This window comes from Cyprinus carpio, chromosome B4, assembly GCF_018340385.1.
Source record: "Cyprinus carpio isolate SPL01 chromosome B4, ASM1834038v1, whole genome shotgun sequence".
In the NCBI taxonomy this organism is placed as follows: Eukaryota; Metazoa; Chordata; class Actinopteri; order Cypriniformes; family Cyprinidae; genus Cyprinus; species Cyprinus carpio.
This window is the reverse complement of record NC_056600.1, coordinates 4357048-4365995: the sequence shown is the minus strand read 5'-3', so window position 1 is coordinate 4365995 and position 8948 is coordinate 4357048.

The window sequence follows — 8948 nt, the reverse complement described above, 5'->3', positions numbered from 1 at the left end:
CATTTTCATTCAAAGAATGCAACACGTAAAGTCTCAGCAATAGAACCAGAACTGGATGTTAATAATATTAACCAGTTTCCATTTGGTAATCACAAATGGTGTGACCAGAGCAAACTCAGTTTCTATTTGTTTCTATGACACAGCACTGACACCATTTGTGCAAGTGTAACAGGAATAGTTTCAACTATGTTGGTGAATTGCATAATTTCTGTGCCACAAGTGGCAGCAAATTGGGTTGTTTATTTTTCTGACATTTTTCAGTACCATATTATATTAATGTCCTATGTCAGGCTTGTCCATTTAATGTAATTTTTTTATTGAAAACTCTGTAAATAATATGTCAGTTTTCTATTATTTAACATGCATTTCATACTGTCTTTCATATGTTCTATTATTTTGATTGCTTTATATTTATGTCTCGGCCACATTGAAGCACCTTGCTTACTATCATCGTTTAATTTAAAAAATCCTTTTTTCTTCCCAGGTATCATTGTTTTCATATTTTGATTATGATTTTTCTCTTTTAAAGTTATTCCCTGCAGTGATGCAACTACCTCTCTGAAGACGCTTCAGACAATTAATGATGATTCAACCTATCCAGAGACTCCAGAGCTCTTGTTATCCATCATCAGGTACACAAGAGCCAATGCTCCTTCATGCTGCCCAATACTGACTCAGCTTTAAAGTTGTACACAATGTTTTACAAACAAGTGAATCCGCAGCACTCAGGCTGGGCCAGGTTGTGTGTGTATGTGTTTTGTTTGAGAGGAATGCAGGGCACACCTTACTGGCATACAGCGAGCTCTGCTAACCTCAGCATACACAGCTACTGCTGCCTTTCAAATAGTGCCACACAAAGAGTAAGAACAATGCCGGCACCTGTGGTTGGTTAAAGGAGTTCCCTGTTGTAAGTAGGCTTTTTATTCCGTTTAATGACGGGGAACCTTTTGAGTAAATCTCTGTGCAGACAGCTCTGTAACCGAGTGTATCAAAACAGTGGCTATTTGAGTATCTTTACGTCACCAATAAATTATGCGGCCCGTGCAAAAGTGAACCTGTTGCCAAATTAAATATTTATATACTTGCATTTACAAGTGTGATGGTCTATTTGCACTACGTTCATTTTGTATGTACAGTACTCGGAAAGAGATTTTAGGAATTACATGGATGAGTAATTGAGAAGTATAGAGTGATTTACCTGTTAAAAGATCTGATTTCCTTGTGCGGGTGCTTTATGCTTGTTGAGCATTCAATAAAGGATTCCTGTGAAGCCATTACATAACTTGATTTACTAAGGCCACTGAGCAGTGTTTTATTTGACATACAGTATATGGACTAAGGTTCAACAAACATAAACAATAGGCTGTGAAGCTAATGTTTTAGGTACTTTTCTACATGTTCCTTCCTTGTCCACTTTTTTCTTTTAGTCCCAGCATTCAGCACCTGCACCTACAATGAATCTGTTGTTTACAGTCCCGTTGTGAAAACGCAAAAGTCACTTTCTCGTGATAGATGGGGTGTCTCCCACCTGGCTCCGAGGCCATCAGGGCGTTGATCTCTGCCCCTCGTCATAGCAAGCCATGGCTAGAGGGGAAGGTGGGAGAGACGTATCAGGGAGATTGAAAGAAAGAGGAGGGGAGGAGGGAGCGCTGCTGTCGGTGCAGGTCAGATCGAGTTTCTCCCCGACTGCAACCGTCACCCCAACCAACCCCGAACACAAATGAACGAATATGGCAACAGCAAATAAATAAGTTGATAATGTGCAGAAACATGTTGTACACACTTAAAAATAAAAAGGGGTTTCGCCATAGAAGAATTTTGGGTTCCCCTAAAGAATCTTTTAGTGAACAGTTATAAAAAAGAACCATGTTTTATTTAACATGAAGAAAACTTTAATAACCTATACAATCTTTTCTTCAAAATGAAGGTTCCAAAAGCGGCTTTTCACATATATTGCTAAAAAAGTACCATTTTCCGTTCCCCAAAGAACCTGATGAAGAACGTGAAGCATGCATAAAGAACATTTTCCACTACAAAGAAACTTTTGTGGAATGGAAAGTTTCCACAGATGTTAACATTTCTTCATGGAACCATCAATGAACACAAGGGACCTCAATTCTTAAGAGTGAGGAATCATTTTTGTGTTGCCAAAAAAACCTTTCAGTGAACAGAACATATTTTCTTAATTTGAAGGACATTTGAAAACTCTAAAGAACCTTTTGCACTATAAAGAACCAAAGAACCTTTCAGTGAACCATTCTACAATTAACCATTTTATCCTTAGTGTGAAGAAAATTTGAAAGATCTAAACCTTTTTCCACTATAAGAACCTTTTGTGAAATGGAAAGATTCCATGGATGTTAAAGGTTCTTTATGAGCAGAAGTAGATTTCAATAAATAATCTTCATATTTATTGTATTGAAGTTAGTGTATTGAAGTTCAAACAGTTTCGTGATGCAATTCGGCTGTGGAAATTGTGGTGGATGGGGCCTCCCAGTTCCTGCTTCCCAAATTTTATTTACTTTGTTCTCACACTTAGGCGTTCACTGGTGGTCTTTCCTCCTCTCTCTCTGTCTTGTATCCTGTGGAAGTGTTGAGTCTTTGCAGCACTGTTTCTCTTCCCCTGGGTTCCGCTGGGTTTCTCGTACCTTTTATATTAAGTTTTTTAAGCATCCACGCTGCTTTCAGTCAACTCTTCCCTCTCGCTTTGTCTTTTAAAGTGTTTCTGTTCAAACGGACCCGACCGCGGCGTTCACGCAAACACCAGGGAGTTCTCATCGGGTCCAAACCATCGAGGGGTGGCAGACAGGGCCTCCCTTGTGCTCTTTGTACGCCCGAACCGACAGCGCAGACCACTGACCTGAAAAGCGAGTCAGGGAGTGCAGCGTAACTCAAGGCCCGGGGTTCAGCTTACCTGCTGGGCTGCTGTGAGAGTGGAGCAGAGTGCTCTCTCCACAGGGTTAGATTGCCCATTGAGATAAGGGCCAAATACCATACGAGAGTTGTTAAGCAATACTGCTACAACACAAGAGACAGATAACGCCGCAGTCAGAGCCCGCTGGGGAATGTTAGCTCGCAGTGTTAATCGGCACTGAAATCGCATCGAGCCTGCAGTAGGGGTTTTCCATTTGCCTCTTTCAAAAGAGTCTTGTTGTTGTCAAGTGCCTGAAAATAAAGTCAGTACACTATAGAGCCACTATGTCATATAATATTTCAAAGGCAATTAGGCAGAAAATGAATCAGTCTATTCAAGTGTATATTCCCATAATGCTCAGATACAAGACCATTTCAATATGTAAGATAACAAGACCTCTCACTTGAATACATTTATTCTCCTGTGGGTACAGATATAACTAGAAACAAAACAGTGAGATCGCCAGAGAAATATGTTCTCTGAACAACAACTATGGGATATATATATATATACGTATATGCATATGGACATGGCAAATAAGAAAAGATCTTTCTTTTATGAATTCTTATTACATTTAAATACATAAATACATATTAAATACATATTAAACAACAATATTAAACATGAAAAAAAAACTTTATTATAACATACGTGTAATGTGCATCGTTGCCCCTGTAGATGACGTAATGATGATGACGTAGATGACGGAATCATTGACTCATTGAATCTCATTCAAACCACGGATTCATTCAGGACCACAACAAGTGACAGACTGTGTCCACAATCACATACTTCTTGAGTATGTACTTCTTTTAAATAAGTATAAATGTAATAAGGATGTAAAACATTAGCCATGTTGTCATTGTCATGTGACCTACAGTTCTGTTGCTTTGCTGGCATTCACAAAAGGTGCATTCGACCTGAAGCACGGCTACAGACGGAGGTCAACGAGAGTAGCCGCTTACAGTCGGGGGCAGAGTTGAAAACAGACACGTCAAGCCAGATACTTTCTGCTCCCGTTAGTGACACTCACGTGGTGTTTGCATACTTTATCACAGATGAAGTGAATTAAATGCAATATTTGTCAAATACACAGACGTTTCAGAAATGTTTTCATGAACAGAAACACTTTTTATATACTGCTTAATACAGCTGCATCTTTTCAAGAATAAAGTTCAACATAATCATATACAGTACTATTTAAACACTAATGAATTGGGGGTATATATACTTTTATCAGTGTTGTCAATAAACATGACTCAATACAACAGTGCAACTACAGTAAAAAAGCTTTTACCATTCTAAAAACACAGCTTTGTGGCCATTATTGGAATTATAAAGGTTAGAATAAACCCGAAACACACGTGATCGTTGTTATGCGGTGAATCTAGCCAATCGTGAAACAGCTATGTCGTCATCAGCGCTCCTGCAGTCGCTCTGGAGAAACGGCGGCGGCTGAGTCAGCCAGCTGCTCTCAAAATGCTCTCGCGGTACTTTGATACCACACGTGACAGTCATGTGGCGTCTGTGCCATCTCAAGTCAGACAAAATTTCTAACCAGCATGCACTGCTTCAAGTCAGATTGCGATCGGTCTGCGCAGAGCTGCATGAAGTCGAATGCACCTAAATTCTCTCCTGTGACCTCATGGGATAGTAAAGTGTCCATTGGATGCAAACTTAGAAAGTGTTTTTGCTGTGAATTTAAACACTTCTTTCACAAAGTGTTTTTTGTCTACTATATAGTTGGGAAGTATACATATTGGAATACATCCATTGTGATTCATTGAATAATTCAATCGTCTGATTTGTTCAAAAATACTGATGCATTTAGGGACAAAACCTCTGTTGCTTGGAGATTAATCACACTGGTCATGCTGTGGCTCTGATAGCAGAGCTGTGGCACCATTAAATACATATAGTAGAGTTTTAGAATGGTATTCTGTGTGCTTCGGCGGGAAAGTATACACTAACCATTAATGGTACCAAACATAAATCGATTTTGTATCTTTAAAAGAACTTGCAGTTACAGCTCTGAAAAAAATTGTGCTGTTGCTATGTTTCGAGTTTGTCGATTTTTTTTTCATTGTGCACCTTAATTAGTTATTTTTGGGTGTGTATGCTTCACATGATTTGAAATGGGCCTACAGGTGTAACCAGGAATCTGCACTGGCAGAACTCCACAGAAACCCCTTCACATTCCCTAAGCCTTGCGTGTTTGTTTTTGACATATTTTGATCTGATTTTGCTCTTAGCTATTAATATGAGTACAGTAATCTCAGTTGTGTTTCGCACTCTCTAAATACAATATTCTGTTGGTTTTCATTGCTTTTTGCATGTTTTAAATGTTGAGAAATCAATCAAGCCTATAAATATATCCACTTAAAGGTAAATGACACACACCCACACAAACACACACAAAACTTGTGCCACATTATGGTATCTATTACCAAAAAAATCCCCATTACAATCCTCTGTAAGGTCTAGCCTCCTGTCCTAGAGCAATTTAATCAGCATGTGTATGATGTAGTGGTGGTCACCTTGGTAGCAATGTCACTAAAAGCCACCATTAATGTTGTTTTTGCACTTATGCAACACTGATAATCTGACACAGGTGAGCCTGAGACTGTTGGTTCAGAGAGGTTCATCTCGTTCGCTAGCCCACATGCTAAAGCGACAGAGAGTCTTAGCACAAAGATAATCTTACCTTAAAACTGACAACGAGCATTATTTATTTAACAGAAGATGCTGTGGAAATTTACTTGCATGTTCTTCCTTATGCTCACTGTTCAACATCCTGATACTGATTTGTAAAAGCATCAGGAAATACTGTATTAACAGAGTGTCATGTACCTTAAAGGGAAAATTCTAGACACGGTGTGACGGTTGATTAACATTTAAGCAGGCGTGGTTGTAACCGTATGTGTGAATATGGTTTGGTGTCATATATACTCCACATGGTGGGCAAGTGGGTCTTTACCTGGACTTGACAGGTGAGTGCAATTCAGCGAAACATAATCCGAGGATCAAAGCTTGTCCAAGTCCAGTCTGTGGTCAGAACGTTCCTGAAGCTTTGCAAACTGCCATTTAGGGTTGTCTTCAGTTTCACCTCAGTTCAAAGTTGGAGTTCTTGTGATTTACTTCATCACAGCTACGTTCGGCATGCATCAGTATGGAATTTCATGTCTATTTGCCCTCAGGTGTTTTGAGGGTTCACCGTGTGCCCACATTATTCTGGGAGTGACTATAATACGAAGCTGACTGATTAAGCTGGTGTACACAATGTGGTCAAGTATGCATACTAAATATGCATGCTAAAAAGTAGAATAGTGTCCAATCAGGGTGAAATCACTTATGTTTTAGCACATGTGGCTGCTCGTCTACGTATGAGTTGCTGTCATTGCATTTGGCTACAAAGCCAAGCGTAGAAACTTAAACACAGTAATTCTGGATTTTGACAGGTGCAGACTCCACAAAATAGTGTGGAAATAAACTGTCTGTCAGCTTTAACTTGTCATTAACTGGATTTTGCCAGGACAAAATCATTGAGAAATTTAATGTGCCTACCACAGCAGCTACAGTCTGATGGGTTTGCAAGAAGCAACCACTGCCAAATCACATTTTACGAGTTTGTTTTAAACTTGTCTTAGCTTGAAATTTCTAACAACTACAGGAGTACTAACAAAAAACTTAAGAAACTTAAACCTGTCTATGAGACATTCATTTGACCATCATCCTGTTTCTCGAGTGGCTCCAGCTGCTTAATTTTTCCCTTCTGTCTAAAATCTTATTGTTTTGTTTTGAAATATCATATGTTTGAAATAATTTTTATCCATTTTATGTAAATGACATCTTGCTGTTGCATCAAAAGCAGCTTAATACTGAATCTATTTACTTTGCAAGTTAAAATATGGATCGTTTTTGCTGCTTGATTTCTTTAAATACTCCTTTTACAGTATAGCAGGCCTATAAATATAATGTAAATGAGGAATTAAATTTTTCTTCATCCTGAGTTCATGTCATGTACCCTTTAAACTCAAAGAAGAAGGAGATTAGTCTGTTTCGAGTGGCACTTCATGAAGATGATCTTGCATTTCCGTCACAGTCAGTAACCACACAGGTAAAAGTTTATGTTGGATCTTGAACTGAAAGTTGATTTCAACACCCAAAGGCTGAGGAATGTCATTCGGCAGCCAGCAAGGCTGAAATCTACAGTATCTTTGTACCTCACTGCCAACACCAGTAGACATTTTCAAACCCACAAATCAACACTTCTTATACATATGTGAAGACATACACTTTTTTAGTCATTTCTTGTAGAGATTCATCCTGTCTAATGAGTCATTTTTTATTTTCAGGGTGCCCTTTTTGCCCACAGATTTCTGATAATCCAGTGGATGGTGATTAGGGTGATAAGAAGACCTTGAGTGATAGTAGCGACACCAAGATCAATGGGCTGAATCCAAGGTTGTAGCTGACTCTGATATTATCAGTGCATGACGTATGGTAAACTGCGTCATCATCTTTGTCTTTGTCCATTTTAATAATCATTAAAGGTCTTTTTAGGAGACACAAAGGAGGTCTTATCCATAATTCTTTCTGGATTTAATGGCCAAAGATGGTCGGCGATTGTTTTTTTGTTTATGGGTAAAGGAGGATGAGATGCTTGTTCTCAGTTTCTAAAGAGATGATCTTTAGTGTTTTTAAGCTACAGTATTGTACATCTAAGCAAACAGCAAATAAGGAAAGTTGACTTGAAAAAATGCTTACACTCTTAAAAATAATGGTTCTAAACACTTTTAAAAATAAAGTTTCCAAAATTTGAATTTTTTAATTCTTTCGTAAAAAAATATGCAACCCTTTTTTTTTTTTACTAAAGAACCATTCGTGGAATGAACATTAAACGTTCTTCATAGAAGCACAGGTTCTTGATGCAACCATCATTGCCAACAAAGAGCCTTTATTTATTCAAGTATATATGACACTTCAGATGTGAACTGACAACAGAAGATGCCACAGAATAACAGTGTGAATATTTTTATTGAGTAACTTCCATTTGAACCAACTCACACACACAAATGCAAGCATGTGTTCCTGGTTCTCTAAGGTTCAACCTCATTCTGAGTGACTGTAAGGAAGAATCTCTCCCTCCTTGTAACTTTTTTGCTGTTTGACAGTACAATCAAAAGTGATTAATTGCAGGTGCGCTGTTGTTGTTGATGATGATGTTGTTGTGTTGGTTTCATAATTCCTTTAAACGTGTTCTGACACATATTGGCTTTCATTCTGCGAATACTCTGCTAGTTCACTTGCTTTGGTCTGCACCAAATACAATGTTGATTTTTTTTTTTTTGTTTGCATGTGTGCTAAGGTCATCCATTAATTGGTTCATCCCTTCAACCAAACCAGAGTACATTTGGAATCGGACTGAAATCACCTTTTCAGCTGGGTCTCGGTACAGTTGTTTGGTCTGCACCCGAGTGCAATTGCTGTATTTACATCCGCACCAAGGAGCGAAACGAACTTGAGTTTGATTCAGTCGAACCAAAAAAGACAGGTGTGAATACACCCTAAAATACTATATTACTTAAAAGGAATACTTTCAAAATATTTCAAAAATGAAAATTTGCTGCAAATTTACTCACCTTCAGGTCATCCAAAATGTAGATGAGTTTGTTTCTTCATCGAAACAGATTGGATGTAGCATTACATCACTTGCTCACCAATGGATCCTCTGCAGTGAATGGGTGCCGTCAGAATGAGAGTCCAAACAGCTGATAAAATTAACATCTTCTGCCACAAAAAATAGTGTTTGTAAGAAACAAATCAATCATTAATGAATTTTAAACTTAAACCTCCCTGAGGAATGCAATTTCAGAATTTTTTTATTTTATTTTTGGGTGCATTATTCCTTTAAATTTCTCCTAACATTTTATTAACTTTACCTTATTTAACTTCAACTTTCGTGCACTGATGCACAGAGGCAAACCAAGATGAAGCGGGGTTGCTAGGCAAAATTAATAGATAAGGCCCTTCT